Source organism: Petaurus breviceps, unplaced genomic scaffold (genome assembly GCF_028583685.1).
Source record: "Petaurus breviceps papuanus isolate PSGF00001 unplaced genomic scaffold, PetGlider_PUasm1.0 139, whole genome shotgun sequence".
NCBI classification, from domain to species: Eukaryota; Metazoa; Chordata; class Mammalia; order Diprotodontia; family Petauridae; genus Petaurus; species Petaurus breviceps.
This window is the reverse complement of record NW_027185697.1, coordinates 10040316-10054316: the sequence shown is the minus strand read 5'-3', so window position 1 is coordinate 10054316 and position 14001 is coordinate 10040316. Positions and strand designations below refer to the sequence as shown.

Here is a 14001-nt window from a genome sequence, read left to right as displayed (position 1 = left end):
CTCCTCCTCCTCCTCCTCCTCCTCCTTCTTCTTCTTCTTCTTCTTCTTCTTCTTCTTCTTCTTCTTCTTCTTCTTCTTCTTCTTCTTCTTCTTCTCCTCCTCCTTCTTCTTCTCCTTCTCCTCCTCCTCCTCCTCCTCTTCCTCTTCCTCCTTCTCCTTCTTCATCATCATAATCATCATCATTGCAATTTTTTCAACTTTTTCAATGAGATTCAAATAGAAATTGGTGTAGGACAAATCCCTAGCTGACTTACATTCCTTTGCATTTAACATGTGGGGGATTATTCCACACATGAGTAAAATAATTGTTTTGTACATGAATAAAATTATTACCATATAAAGTCATCCAATGCAGGCTCACTGAAAGCAGCTTCAGTATGGTGCCAGTAGCAGACGGGACTGCACGTGTCCTGCATGCTGGTGGTCCTATCAGCAGGAGCAGAAGTGACAGTAGTCATGACAATACTAATGGAGGCAGTATGGTATAGTGCAGAGTCAGACCTGGATTCAGAAGGATCTGGGTTCAAGTTCTTTCTCTGACACATAGCGACTGCATGACACTGTTGAAGTCATTCAACTTTTCAGCGGCCAAGACAACAAATTCCTGGGGCTAAGTTTCAGAACAGGTGCTGATCTGAATTGATAGTGGGAGAGTCCTCCTCAGGAGTTCTACAGCAACAAAATAACATGTCAACAATAATAGTAACCACAGTCACTGACATATCTATGGTGCTTATTTAAAGACTGAAAAATGCTTTACTTGAATTGTCTCCTTTGAACCTCTCCCACAACTCTGAACAATGGAGATGCCTTTGGTTCAAAAAGGAATCAAATAAAGTTATTTTCCATGCAACTCCAAGTGGGCATCCAGCGAAGTGTGGTCTTTATCTGTGAGACATCACCCTTGTCTTCTGTTTCTCCTCCTATCTCTTTTAAAATCCTCTCATAGTTGATTAACTTTTCCTTCTTCAACCCCCCTTTCTTATTTGGCAGCCTGGGAGTTTCCTTCTCACTCTATTGTCTAGATAGTGGCTTAGGACTGACTCTTTGGGTCCTTGAGATTCCAGTATCTTGAACAAAGACTGTTAACTCCCATCCCTTTCTTCTTTACATTGCCCTTGTAGCCTAGGTCACCACCTAGCCCTACATCTTTTTGATTCTTACTTATAAATAGACTTAAAGTGGAGCCATATTCAGTCTCTGACATCAAATCGCATTTTTTCCTGGAAGATTTCCCCAAGTCACTACTTGGTTAGGCAGAAGGGAAGTATCCCATCAGAATCATCCTCTGCCCTTGTGGTTCTAGTCATAATACCCTTGTTAGTTTGCCTATTTCAGTGTCTTCTGTCAATATCAGGACTCCTCCACTAGGGCAGGGGCTGAGAGAGACCCCCATCAGACCCAGACCACAATGTCTTCCATCCTTCCTCCCACTTGCTCCCCTAGACTCACCTGCCTGGATTCCTGTTAGAGAAAATACCCCCGGAATGAGCAGCAAGGTTAAGAAAGACCCTCTCCTCCTCTTCCTTCTCCTCTGACTGGCCATTCCTTCCCACTGATAATTGTCTGGAATCTGCAATCACACTCTAGTTGGAGGAGCCTCCATTCTCCAACCTCTGTACCCCAGTAGTACCCAAAAGAGAAATAAGACCTCTATATGAACAATGGCTCCCCACCCCTCATCTCCAGCCTATCTTGTATTGGCCCTGCCCAAGAGTAGCCCTCCTATCGTTGCTGGCTGGGATATCTGTTGCTGGGCAGAAGCTGAGCGTGTCTGACAACCTTGAAAGTAGAAATGAAATGGAGTCTGTGGTGAGAACAGGAAACCCTAGAACAGAGTCACCATCAGGTGTTGCTGGGAAGTATGAGGAGGGGGTGTGGTGGCACAGAGCCGTGGACACATGACATTTGTAACTGCTGTTTGAACTTAGGAAGTGCTGGGTCTCATGATGGATGCAAAGACCCATCCTAGAGGACTTTCAGTATGGAAGCATGGGCTCATTTAGGGGTGTGTGTGTGTGTGTGTGTGTGTGTGTGTGTGTGTGTGTGTGTGTGTGCGTGTGTTTCTTCCTTTACAACCAACGAGGCTTGCTTGTTCACATTTCTCCTGAAGGCAGAGAAGTTCCGTGGTGAACCAATTCAATGGGGCCTTGACCCAGAGTCCCTTCTACACCAAATTCAGCTTGAAGATATCTAACAACATGTTCTGATGCTCCTTGTATTCTGGGACATCCCATTCTATTGAAGGATTCCTCTAGTTATCAATAAACTTTTTCCCTCTAACACTGAAGTGAAATCTCTGAAATTCTCAATCATTGATCCTAGCTCTCTTGTTCTGGGACTAAACCCAAGGCTAATTCCTCTGATCAAACACCTTGTGTACTCTCTCATTGTCTAGGAGTCATAGTGGTTCATAGATTTAAAGAAAGAAGGAAGCAATTAGATATTTAGTGAAACTCCATTTTTTGCATTTGAGGAAACTGAGGCCTTTTCCAAGGTCACACTGATAGTCTATGGTAAAGTCAGGATTTGAAGTCAGATAAAGTTTTATGAACGACTCCCTAAGACAGCAAGTAATCTTAAATGTTATACATGTGCAATAATGTAAAACATATTTCCATATTAATCATGTTGAGAAAGAAGAAACAGAATAAAACAAAAACCCATGAAAAACCCCAAAATGTGAAAAATAGTGTGCTTTGGTCTGCATTCTAGCTCCCTCAGCAATTTCCACGAGTCTTTTGGATAGATTGTTTTCAGAGCCGTCTTACCCTTTGCAAATCCAGGGCTGTTTTTACTGCACCACAGTGCTCTCTTCAGCAAAATGCCCTCTTAATTTTTCCACTTGAACCTTTTTCCAGGGTAAAGTAAAATTGGAGGTGGAGTTCTCAGAATTAAACTCTTATTTAGTGAAATCAATTAGGCATCACCAACTGGTCCCTCTACCCATCCCTGGAGATCTTTTAAGCATAGGTTAAATGACCATGTGCTAAGGGCATTGTAGAAGGTGCTTTGTTCTTACAGACTAGTATATGGTCTCTGAGGTTCTTTCCTATTCAACAAATCCATGATTCGATAAAGTTTTCTCTTCCTCTGAATGCCTTATCTTCTCGGTCTCTGTGGTTACTTTAGTCCTTTCCACCTTCTTCATCAAAGACAGTCCCAATGCTTGGGGATTTCTTCATAACTGAATACTATGCTGTCTAGTGATCTCAGTAAGGGAAATGAGCAGAATCAAATATCAAAGTGGTATCTGGGGGAGAGCCAAGCCACAGACTGTGGTACAGAATGAAAAGGAGAACATCAAAGTACAATTCATTCAAGAATTATAGGATCATAGATTTATGTATGGAAGAGACTTTATTTCCAAACCTCTCACTTGATGTTTGAAGGAAAGGGAGCCTAAAGAGGTAAATCCAAGGAAGTAACTTCCCTTTGTCAAAGTATTACCCTAACATATACCAGACTTTAAGGTAAAGTGAAGTTTCAGCACAGCTATGATTAAGATGGATCAGACTCTGTCAACTAATAATATGATACAATATATTTGGGGAGAGGGTTCCACTGGGTCTCTTGACCTTCCATGAATCCCAGCAGAGGATTTGGGCTGTCAGCTGGCCATACCTTGCTCTCTTTGAATGACTGGACCACTATTTTCTAGTCAAACATGTCTATGGTGACTTTTGTATCACTTTGGCTCAAGTCTTCATTTGCAATGTGGTTCAGGTGGGTCATATCCACCATGCACTGCTCCTTTGCTCATTTGGTGACAACATCAGTGCTTCAGACACTCTAATTCCATGGGTCAAAGCCACACAACATCACCAAAATATCATTGGTGCTAAAAGAGGAGAGGCTTTTTTTAAAGGAGGAGTTTGGGGTCAAGGAACTTTGCAATTTCTCAAAAGTCAATTGATCTAGTATTTGTCTATTGAACTTTGGGCTTAGATGCACCAGGCCAATCCCAAATATGTGTCACCAGTCCTCCCAGAGACTGGGGACTATAAGATCAGAGAAGAATGTATTGAGCACATGCTTCCCCTTCTCCGATTGTTGGGTCTTCCCAGAACCTTCATTCAGGGGAAGGGCCTAAACCATGTCCTCCCCATCCATGGTCCCATCCACCCACCCCCAACCCTTTTCAGCTTCTTTGGTGCTATCTTTCCACATTGCAATGTGATACAATCCAAGATGACAGGGATGGGTTCTTTTTGCTTATATTTGTACCCCCAGTGCTTAACACAGTCGCCTGACATGCAGTAAGGATTTAATTGATGTTTGTTGAATGATGGACTTGTGACACTGAAAAATTTCAGGAGACTTAAGAGTCTGGGTAATCCTTTTATTCATAATGCTATGTTTATTAATAAAAAGGATGGTCATCTGGCTGTCTCTCTTAGACCAAAGACCCTTCCTGGCAATGGGTTCACAGTTCATATGTCCTTGGAAGAGCAGATATTCCTGAGAGTTCGATAGATTAACAATTAACGAGAGAATAAATATTACAATGAGAGCCTGGGCTATACTACAGTGAAGGTCTTGGGGTACATGACTCGAATCATCTAAATGTTGGTAAAAAGAGATATCAATTTCTATATCCCCTCTCTGACAAAGGAAAGGATTAACATTTTCCCAGACATGTCTGAGCAAATGAAATGAGCAGGAATGCACCCATTAGCCTAAAGTTAGAATTTCTTCTGCTATCTTTGATCAGACCTCAGTTACCTTGCCTGGGTAAGTATTTTAGAAAGATTTCCCACACTGGTTGATTTTTGGATGAGGAAGCAGAGAAGGAGAAAACCTTGGCCTCATAATAGTTAGGTCTTAAAACAAGAGAGGGATAATAATTTCTCTCGGACTAGACAAGAGAAGTGAGAGACAATATCCTTAAGAGACCCTGCCCTAGTTCAGGAGAAAAGAGGCACACTTCTGAAACACTGGCTACTCTGCTATGTTGATGGAAATGTGGTCTCATCCATTAGAGTGACACTTCCCATGCAGTAGATTGCATGCATTCCTATTTCAGCCTCTGTGACTCCTGGCCACGTCCTCTGGTAGACCCTCCTCCAGTGGGTCACTGAACATGCTGGGAACCTTCCTGAAGGGGGACAACTCTCTAAATCCATGATTATTTAGTTTTCCCTGACATCAGGCCTAAACATGTGCATCTATTGCTTCTGCTTCTGCCCTCTGAGGCCAAGCAGAGTAAATCTAACCCATCTCAATTTGGCAGGGACTAGGGTGAGAGGCCTCTCCATTTTCCATAGTGACTCAGTGTTTGTTTGTACACCTCTATCCCCACTTGATCCTATGTGTTGATGATCTTCCTTCCATTCCCCTTTGAAATATTTTTGTCTCTGCCTCTGGTTGAAAGCACCTTCAAGGAACTAAAATTCACTAGGGGCATCGGACTCAGGGGGCTCTCTCAGCTCCAGCCTGGAGCTTGGTCCCTCACCTGGGAGGGTCGTCTCCCTCCTCTAGCATTTTCAGATTGTCTTATGAATGTATCATAATCTAATTTGGATCCCAGTTCTTTATACTCTTGGCTCAGCTCCCTCATTGAAGTATGAGCCCATCAAGGGCAGAGAGCAAAGTTTCCTCCATCTTTTAAAACTTGGGTCCCAGTCTAGAGCTATCTTTGTAGGCACTGTCTGTGGGATGAAACATTTTTTCTACAATTTCCACCTACAAGGATATTCCCCAGAGAAGGAGGAAACTCAGGCCTCAGTCTGCTGCAGATTTGGACTTTAAATGGCTGCCATGATACCATGCATTACCATATACTCCCCCCAACATAGTCCTCTAAATCCTATCCTCAGGCCACACTCCATATTCTCTGGGGGAGTGAAAATTCACCATCTCTGGCTACCTGCCCTGCTACACTCCAACCATCTTCTTACCATAGAAGGTGTCAGCTGAACCAGAGCCAGCCTCTAGAAAGTGGGTGGCTAGCACCGAACAAACATCAGACTAGAGACAAGAGAGTCAGGACACAAACAGCAGTTCAATTAATTTCAGAGTGAGGAAAATGATGTTTGCAAGCAGAAGACTCCCTCCTAAGATGGAAGGCTTAACATAGGTCTTATATACAACTTGGCTGAACCATGACAAAATCATTTTAGGTCCTGAGTTACTCTTCACAAAGACCCTGTAGAACAGTATTGTGTCAAGTCTTTGGGGTCGTGCCCACCCCGTAGGGCAAAGACCCAGAGTTCTGTGATGGAAACAGAAGTGACATGAACAGGGATTGTGAATATGTGATGGATGGCCCTGGGAAATAAGGGGAGCTAAATCCCTCAGTGAACACCTGGTGCTAGTCTAAGAAATACACTTTGTCAGAGTGTGACATCATCCTGAGAACAAAGGATTGTTGTTATGCCAAACTCAGGGCACAGCCTGCCTGCTGGGTCTTAGCTGTGGGAAACAGGGTGTCTCTAAAATATTTTGACAAAGGTAAGACCCCATCCTCTTCCCTCATTCCACTTCCTGGTTGGGAATAGTAATCACATTAACACTCGTTATTTCCCAACAACTACATTGGTTGGATTGGATTCCACTATGGCTCCAGGAAACTCCATAACCTTAGAGATTACCTCAGCTTTGGTATTCACACCTCATTGGTACCCTCCATACCTTCTGTCCCTCTGACCAAGGACTGACAAGTAGATCAAAGACCATCTCCCAAAGCCTCCATTTAACAAAGGCTCACAGGTCAGTCATGTTTTCATTTTCCACCAGCTGCACTCCTTTGTACGGGGCTCTGTGATGCCCCTGTGCCTAGTGCCTTCTCCCTCCCCATTCCCCACATCTCAGTCTCCTTTTGTGTATTGTCTATTCCAACAAATTGTAAGCTGCTTGAGGGCAGAGATTGCCTTTCTTTTTCATATTTGTATCCCCACCAAGTAGCACATGGTGCCTGGAACAAAGCAGGCATTTAATGAACGTTTGTTATCATTCCCATCAATCAGTTGCCCTGTGACTCTAATCCCCATCCCTGAGACTCCCCATATCAAACCTCTAGCCTCCCTTCTCCTATGTGTGTTATTTTCTTCCACTGAAACATAAACTCTTTGAGGGGAAGAAACGATCTTCTTTTAGTGTATGTATCTCCAGTGGTTAGCAATGCCTGGCCCCTAATAATAATTTTTAAAAAGATATTTTCGTTCATTCATTCATTCATTCCTGAATTATCTGACACTGGAGTGTATGTGCCTAAGGCTGGGTCTTTCCTTGGGGAGAGTGGGGCAGCGCCACCTTGTACCCAAGTGTCTGAAACCTCCTTGTCAACATCCTTGGGCAAATCATTTACCCTCCTTGTGCCCAGTCTCCTCACCTGAAAAATGAGAGTGTCCAGCTACATGATTTCTAACTGCTCTTCCAGTTCCCTCCCTATTGCTGATTGTTAAGTCTATAATGTCAAAGGGAAATAATTTCAAATTGATCCTATGGGAAGAGCAAGGCAGAGAGTTGACCTGAGCCAGCAGCTCAGCACTCTCTCTCAAGAAGCTAGAACAGGGAGGCGGACAGAATCTGTGCTGAGCCTAATAGTAGGAGAAAGGGGAAGTGGGCAGGGCATGGGAGCGAGGAGGGAGGGGACTTCCATAACCTGCAGCTTTCTCTAGAACCAATAGGTTTTTATTCAGAAAGCCAATAATGACAGAGGCAGAGAAGTAAACTCATTTTCTCTCTCCAATCCTCCTTCACAACCCTCAAAACTCCTCCTTTCTCAATCTGAAAGGGCACAATTTTTCTCCTTCCTCCTGAAACATTACCACTATTTTAATTGTAAACGCCTTCCTTCCCAAGCTCCCCAATTCTTTACATTTCTCAGGAAGCCTGATCTGCCTCTGTCCATGCAGCGTACAAGCTTCCTTCTTCAGAATCACCAATTGCTTTCCCTCTTGCTCCCAAATTCACAGAGATGCAGCCTTTATAAATGTTCACTAAATTAAATTGAAGAGCTAAGTCCCCTCTTTTTTTCCTGCCCTGTCAATATACAGCTGACTTAGCATCCCTCAGCAGAGGGTTACCACCTACCAGGACTCCATTCCTCCTTCTCTGACCCTCACTGGTTGGACTCACATCATGCCTTTCAACTCATGTTCTCTTCCCTGAGGGTCTGTCTTGACCCCTTATGAAACCTAGCAAACCAATTACTTTATTCTGAAATGCTTTGTGGTTCTTCTACTTTCCTTCATATTCTATATCACATTTTTCCAGACTCCAAACTCAGAATATTCTTCCCTTTCTTATGACCTTTTTTTTTTTTTAAAATAACATATCTCTCAATATCCCAATATACTGTCTTTAACTGAGTTCAGTCTCAATTTTCATGGGGTACTACTGTGCTATAGGATATGATAACCTCAATGATTTTTAGAAAATCATGGGAAGATTTGCATAAAATGATGAAGAGTGAAATGAGAAGAACCAAGAGAACATTGTGTAAGTGTTTTAAGAACAACTGAATGAATGAGCTATTTTGTCTATTACAAATATTTAAATGAATTGTAAAGGACATATGAAGAAAGGTGCTATCTGCATCCAGAGAAAGAACTGATAAATAGAAGAATGTGCAGAATAATTTATTTGAGTCTAATGGTAGCCATCTATAGGGTGGGATGGGGAGGGAAGAAAAAAAAAGAAATTTACATGATAATTTTGTTGTATATTTGAAAGGAATGGAAATTTGTGCATAGTAGATTTATAGTTTCATGTTCAATCATCTTTTTTAAAAATGAATGTTAAAAGTTGTCTTTATATTTAATTGAAAAAATAAAATACTAGTTTTTTTCTTTTTGGAGGGGCAATTGGGGTTAAGTGACTTGCCCAAGGTCACATGGCTAGTAAGTGTTAGGTGTCTTAGGTCAAATTTGAACTCAGGTCCTCTTGCCTCCAGGACTGGTGCTCTATTCACTGCACCATCTAACGACCCCGTGAAATAAAATACTATTTAAAAAGTTTTTATACACATTATCATTTTTGATCCTCACAACAATCTTGTCTGTTAGGTAAGTACAATTTTTTTTCTTGGACTTGTGATTTCATCAGTGTAAGGAATTCCTTGTCCCCATGGAGATACCAATTGTCCTGCCATTTAGATAGTTCCCTGGGGGCAGTTAAGTGACTTAGCCAGGGTCACACAGTCAGGAGATGCCATTTTCAGCCCAGGATCATCCCAAGGTTTATCATTTTCCTCTACCCTCTATATCGTCCCTATCACTGACTTCACTTTGAAGCCATTAACCCACTGTTCTTCCATGATTTCTGAGTTCAGAGATCTATTGTATAAACTAGTCATTGGTCTTCTTCTTTTGCCATGACCACTGTATTTCAAAACTTAATTACAGCAGTCCCTTCCATCTGCCCCATCCCTAGCCTTCTTCCCCACACTCTAAACCACCAGTTTGTTTTCCCAGGAATTGCAAGAAAAAAGGGCATGTACAAATTCATAAGTAATACACCAAGATAAGGTGATTGGAAGATCATAGAATAGAAAACTGGTCAGGCCCATACTCACATGATCAAGGTCCTAAGCTATTCTTTCTTAACTACAATTCCTCAGCTTATCTTGATCATAATTATTCATAGTTAGGGAGTGTCTGCCTCCCTTAGGAGCTCAAGAAAATGACATAAACAGGTCATCCTTGGAGACCCCAAAAGATAACCCTCGACAATGTTGGACCCTTCAAGGTTCCCTCCTTTCCTGTGATGTAAATATAACAGCTCACATTTCTGTTTTGCTTTTAATATGTAATTTCATAATAACTCTGTAGGGGGTCGGCTAGGTGTCGTGGTGAATAGAGCGCCGGCCCTGGAGTCAGGAGGACCTGAGTTTGGATCCGGCCTCAAACACTTAACACACACACACACACACACACACACACACACACACACAACTAGCTGTGTGACCTTGGGCAAGTTACTTAACCCCAACTGCCTTCCAAAAAGCAAAAAAATAAAACAAACAAAAAAAATAATAACTCTGTAGGTAAGTGACCATTATCCCTATTTGATAAATGAGAATACTGAGAAATAGAGGTAAAGTCATTTTCCTGACTGTTAAACAGATAGTAAATGCCAGAGCTAACATTCATATTTAGTTTTCACTGACTCTAGGCCCAGTACTAATATCATGACATTACCTTTTAACCTCCCCCTACTCCTCTCCAGTGAACCACTTGGTGCAGATCTTTGTATTCTCTGAGATAGGGAGAAATAGTTATATAGGAAACAAAAACCAGATTGCTATAGATGGTCAGGAGTTTTGCTTCCTGGATGAGGAGATGGGAAATTGGATTGTCTTGATGCCTGAGGCTCAGCCCTTATGACAAGACCCTCTGCACCATTGTATTAAAACCATGAAGAAAATTCTGCAGCAATCAAGTATAAAGAATGGTGACCACTTGGTCTTCCAACTCACTTCCTATCAAGACATCCAGACCACCCTTTCCTAGCTTCTTGATAGTGACCAATGCCTTGGTGTGTGTGAGAAGTCAAAGAACTGGCTCCTGGCTTCAGTTTCAATCACTATGGGAAAAGATCAGCACCAGAGAAAGGAGGATTATTGTGCTTTTTTATTGTGGTCATTCCCTTATGTGGAGATGACCCTGATGACCCGAGGTGACCCTAAGGTCTCTAGGTCTATGCCTACTAAGGACGAACTCTGCTTGTTCTCTTTATGTTAGAGAAACCAAGGCCCAAACACAGAATGATTACGTGTTTCTGTCTCTTTCTCTTCCTCAATAACTAACCCAGCTAAAGGCAGAGATGCCCATCATCAAAAGGGAAGGGGAACATCCTGTTATGATGATGACAATACTCTCTTGGAACAATGGCTCATGAAGACTCATCTTCCAAAGTAGAGAAATTACTTTTTAACCATACCTTTCCCATCTTCTCTAGTTAACTTGATTATATAAAACCATTTACATTAATCTATATTGAATTTTACCTTGTAATATTCAGTTCAATGTTTTAGACTGTCCAGGGATTTTAGGATCTTGACTTTGTGTTAATTATCCCCCACCCCTAACTTTGTATCATATTTAAATGTATGATGATGGCACCTATGCTTTCTTCCAAATCATTGATGAAAATGTTAAATAACAAAAGGTTCAGTTTGGGCTCCTGGGGCACTACAATGGAGACCTCTGGTCAAGTCAACATTGAACCATTCATATACATTTTTTTGAGTCTAATGCTCTCCCCCAAGTGCCTTCCATCTTGTCTTCCCCATTTGAGAAAATACTACTGAGATTTACACGATACCTTTTCTCCTAACTTCTACCTTTAGTGCCCCCTGAGGTGACTGTCCTACTATGAAGCCAGGGATGTCATCACCATCCTCTCCTGCTCTGCTACTGGTTCTACCTCAGCTCTATCCTGTTGCACTGGCAGATGGGGAAGGAGAGCTCCAGTGGCACTTTACCCAATGCTGATTCTACCTTCTGCCAATTAATCACTATTGAGCTCCCATCAGAGGATATGTGGACTGATTGTGACTGTGTAGTGCACCATATCGAACTGGGGAGACTGAAAGCATATCCTGGTGAGTCCTTAGCCTGTCTTGGTTGGGTTGAGTCCCAGGAGGATTGGCCATGAAATTTTGTTGATCCTTTCTCCTTCTTCTTACTTTTCCAGAATATACTAGGAGAGGCTTCACAGAGGTATATTCTCCATTGTCACCTGGAAGATTTCTACTCCCATTTAGACTCTTCCTCTTGCTGCCACAGTCAGTATGTGAAGTATCCTAAAAAATCTTGGACTGTGATCCTGACTATCATTGATGTTGTCATTCTGGTGTTGAGCTGTGCTGCATCCTTCCTCATGTGGGAGAAAATGAAGACAGGTGTGTATATGGGGAGAGAAGGAAAAGGACAAGACTAGTATGTCAGAAAGGGATAAGAGATGTTGATGTTTGGTCAGCTTGTGAGGGTGTGAGAAACAAAAAGACCTTTAATGTCTATTTTCACCTTTCCCTCTAGGTCTAAGAGATCTGGGGACTTTTCTCTCAAGATTTTTTGAGAGTTGATCTCTAGGTTCTTTCTTTTTGGTCATGATTTTTGGGTAGTTCAATCATTCTTAAATTCTCTGTCTTCAATTGTTTTGCTATAATACCTTACATTTCTTTCTATTTTTCAGACTTTTGATTTTGTCTTAATACTTGTTGTTTCATTCAGTCATTAACTTTTATTTGGTCCACTCTAATTTTCAAGTAGATTATTGCTTGGGCAAGTCTTTGAACCTCTTGTACCAAGCTGTTAATCCTGTTTCCAATTCTTTATTCCATAGATCTCATTTCTTTTCCAAAACCCTTTTGAGCTCTCTCTTTTAATGAACTTTTGCTTCATCTCTTAGGAATTCTAGTTTAATCTATCCCTAAGTTCTCTCTCTCTTAGATTTTGTTTGTGGATGTTTTGGAGTCATTCTCTTCTTCTGAGTTTGTGTCTTGAGTGTCCCTACAATCACAGTAGTTTTTATGGTAGGATGCTTTTTAGGGTTTGCTCGCTTTTTAAGCCCACTTCCCAACCCTGACCTTTTAGTTACTTCTGGGCACTGCACTCATCAGGAGGGATTGTTTGGTCTGGTCTTGATACTTTCTTGGGGTATTGAGCGTCTTGTTCTTCTAGGATCTTAAGGACAGTTCAGGTTGGGGAGCTGTAAATTTTTAGTGCCTTGAAGTTGTCTGAGCCAGGATAAAGTCTGAGATCTGCCCTACTTGTTTAAGTTCTATAAGTTATAGACCTTGATTTGGGTCCAAGCAGAAGGTTTGTAGGCTTGCCCAGTTGGAGTTTTGGTAGACTTCTTCTGAACTCAGTTGGTATAATCAAGATGGAAAGCTCTTCTGGTTTAGAGTGGCAAACCTGCAAGCTGCCATTTGGGCTGAGATTCATGGTCTGGTTATTCCTCAGTAGGCTTCAGTGTTGGCTGAGAGTTAGAACTGAAAACATACTCTGGTCCTGGGGTATAAGCCACAGAGCTGCTGCTTGCTTCTGAACTTGTTCCTTGAATGGTCAAAAAGAGCATTGTCAACAGAATCCCAATATCCTAGAATTCAGAGGGACTACCATGCTCTTTTCCAAATTGTATCTGACTGAACAACAGCTTTTCAATAACTTTGATGGTCAACCTGCCTCAAGTTAGTTCAAAAGGGTTGGGAATCTTACCACCTCCTGTATTATCCCACTCTACTTTTGAAATATTCTGTTAAATTTTTTTCTATCATACAGATAAAATTTGCCCCACCATCTACCTTCACTCCACATAAAAAAATTTAATTCCTCTTCCATGTGACAGTTCTACCATAGCTACCCCCAGTCTTCTCTTCCCCAGGCCAAACTTCCCCCTTTGTATGACATAGTTTCTTGTTCTCTTCCTATCCTATCATGGTAGATTTGTAGATATGCTATATGTTGCCCATGTCCTTCCTGAAAGGGGTCTTGACTACAGTATAGTATTCCAAATTGGGGCTGATGAGGGCAGAGAACAGTGGAACTATCACTTCCTCACTGGGCTTTTCCCTTGATGCAGTCTAAAAACCATACTTACTTTTTCAAATGCCATGTCATTCCATTGACAGACTGATTTTCTAATGTAGTAAATAATCCCCAGATCTTTTTTTCAAACAAACTGTGGGGTAGTCAGGCCTCCTATATTCTGCTGTTACAACCTTTTTTATAGATTTTATCATATTAGCTTTGGACCCTGTTTCTAGCCTGTGTTAATCCTTCTGGATCCTGATGGTCATCCAACCTGTAGGTGCTCCCATCTGGTTTTGTGTCACCTAACAGTTGATGCAGATATTTGTTATGTCCTCGTTCACTTAATTTTTTTTTCATTCATTTCAACATTAATAAATATTGAAGATTAGTGGCCAAAGAAGAGGTCCTGGAGGTTTTATCTGAGGAGAGAGAAGAGAAGTAGATACATCCTTGGGGAATGATCGATCTGGTTGGGAGACAGTCTTTGTGTACAAGCAGCTTCTAGTCTGGTTTGGGA

At 41.7% G+C, this 14001-nt stretch overlaps 2 pseudogenes; one reads left to right on the top strand and one right to left on the bottom strand.

The window, feature by feature from the left end:
• Positions 1-6678, bottom strand: part of LOC138145676 (BOLA class I histocompatibility antigen, alpha chain BL3-7-like) — a 46570-nt pseudogene extending 39892 nt beyond the window's left edge.
• A 231-nt stretch (positions 6679-6909) lies between these two features.
• LOC138145666 (BOLA class I histocompatibility antigen, alpha chain BL3-7-like) lies at positions 6910-12640 on the top strand (annotated as a pseudogene).
• The last annotated feature ends 1361 nt before the right edge of the window (positions 12641-14001 follow it).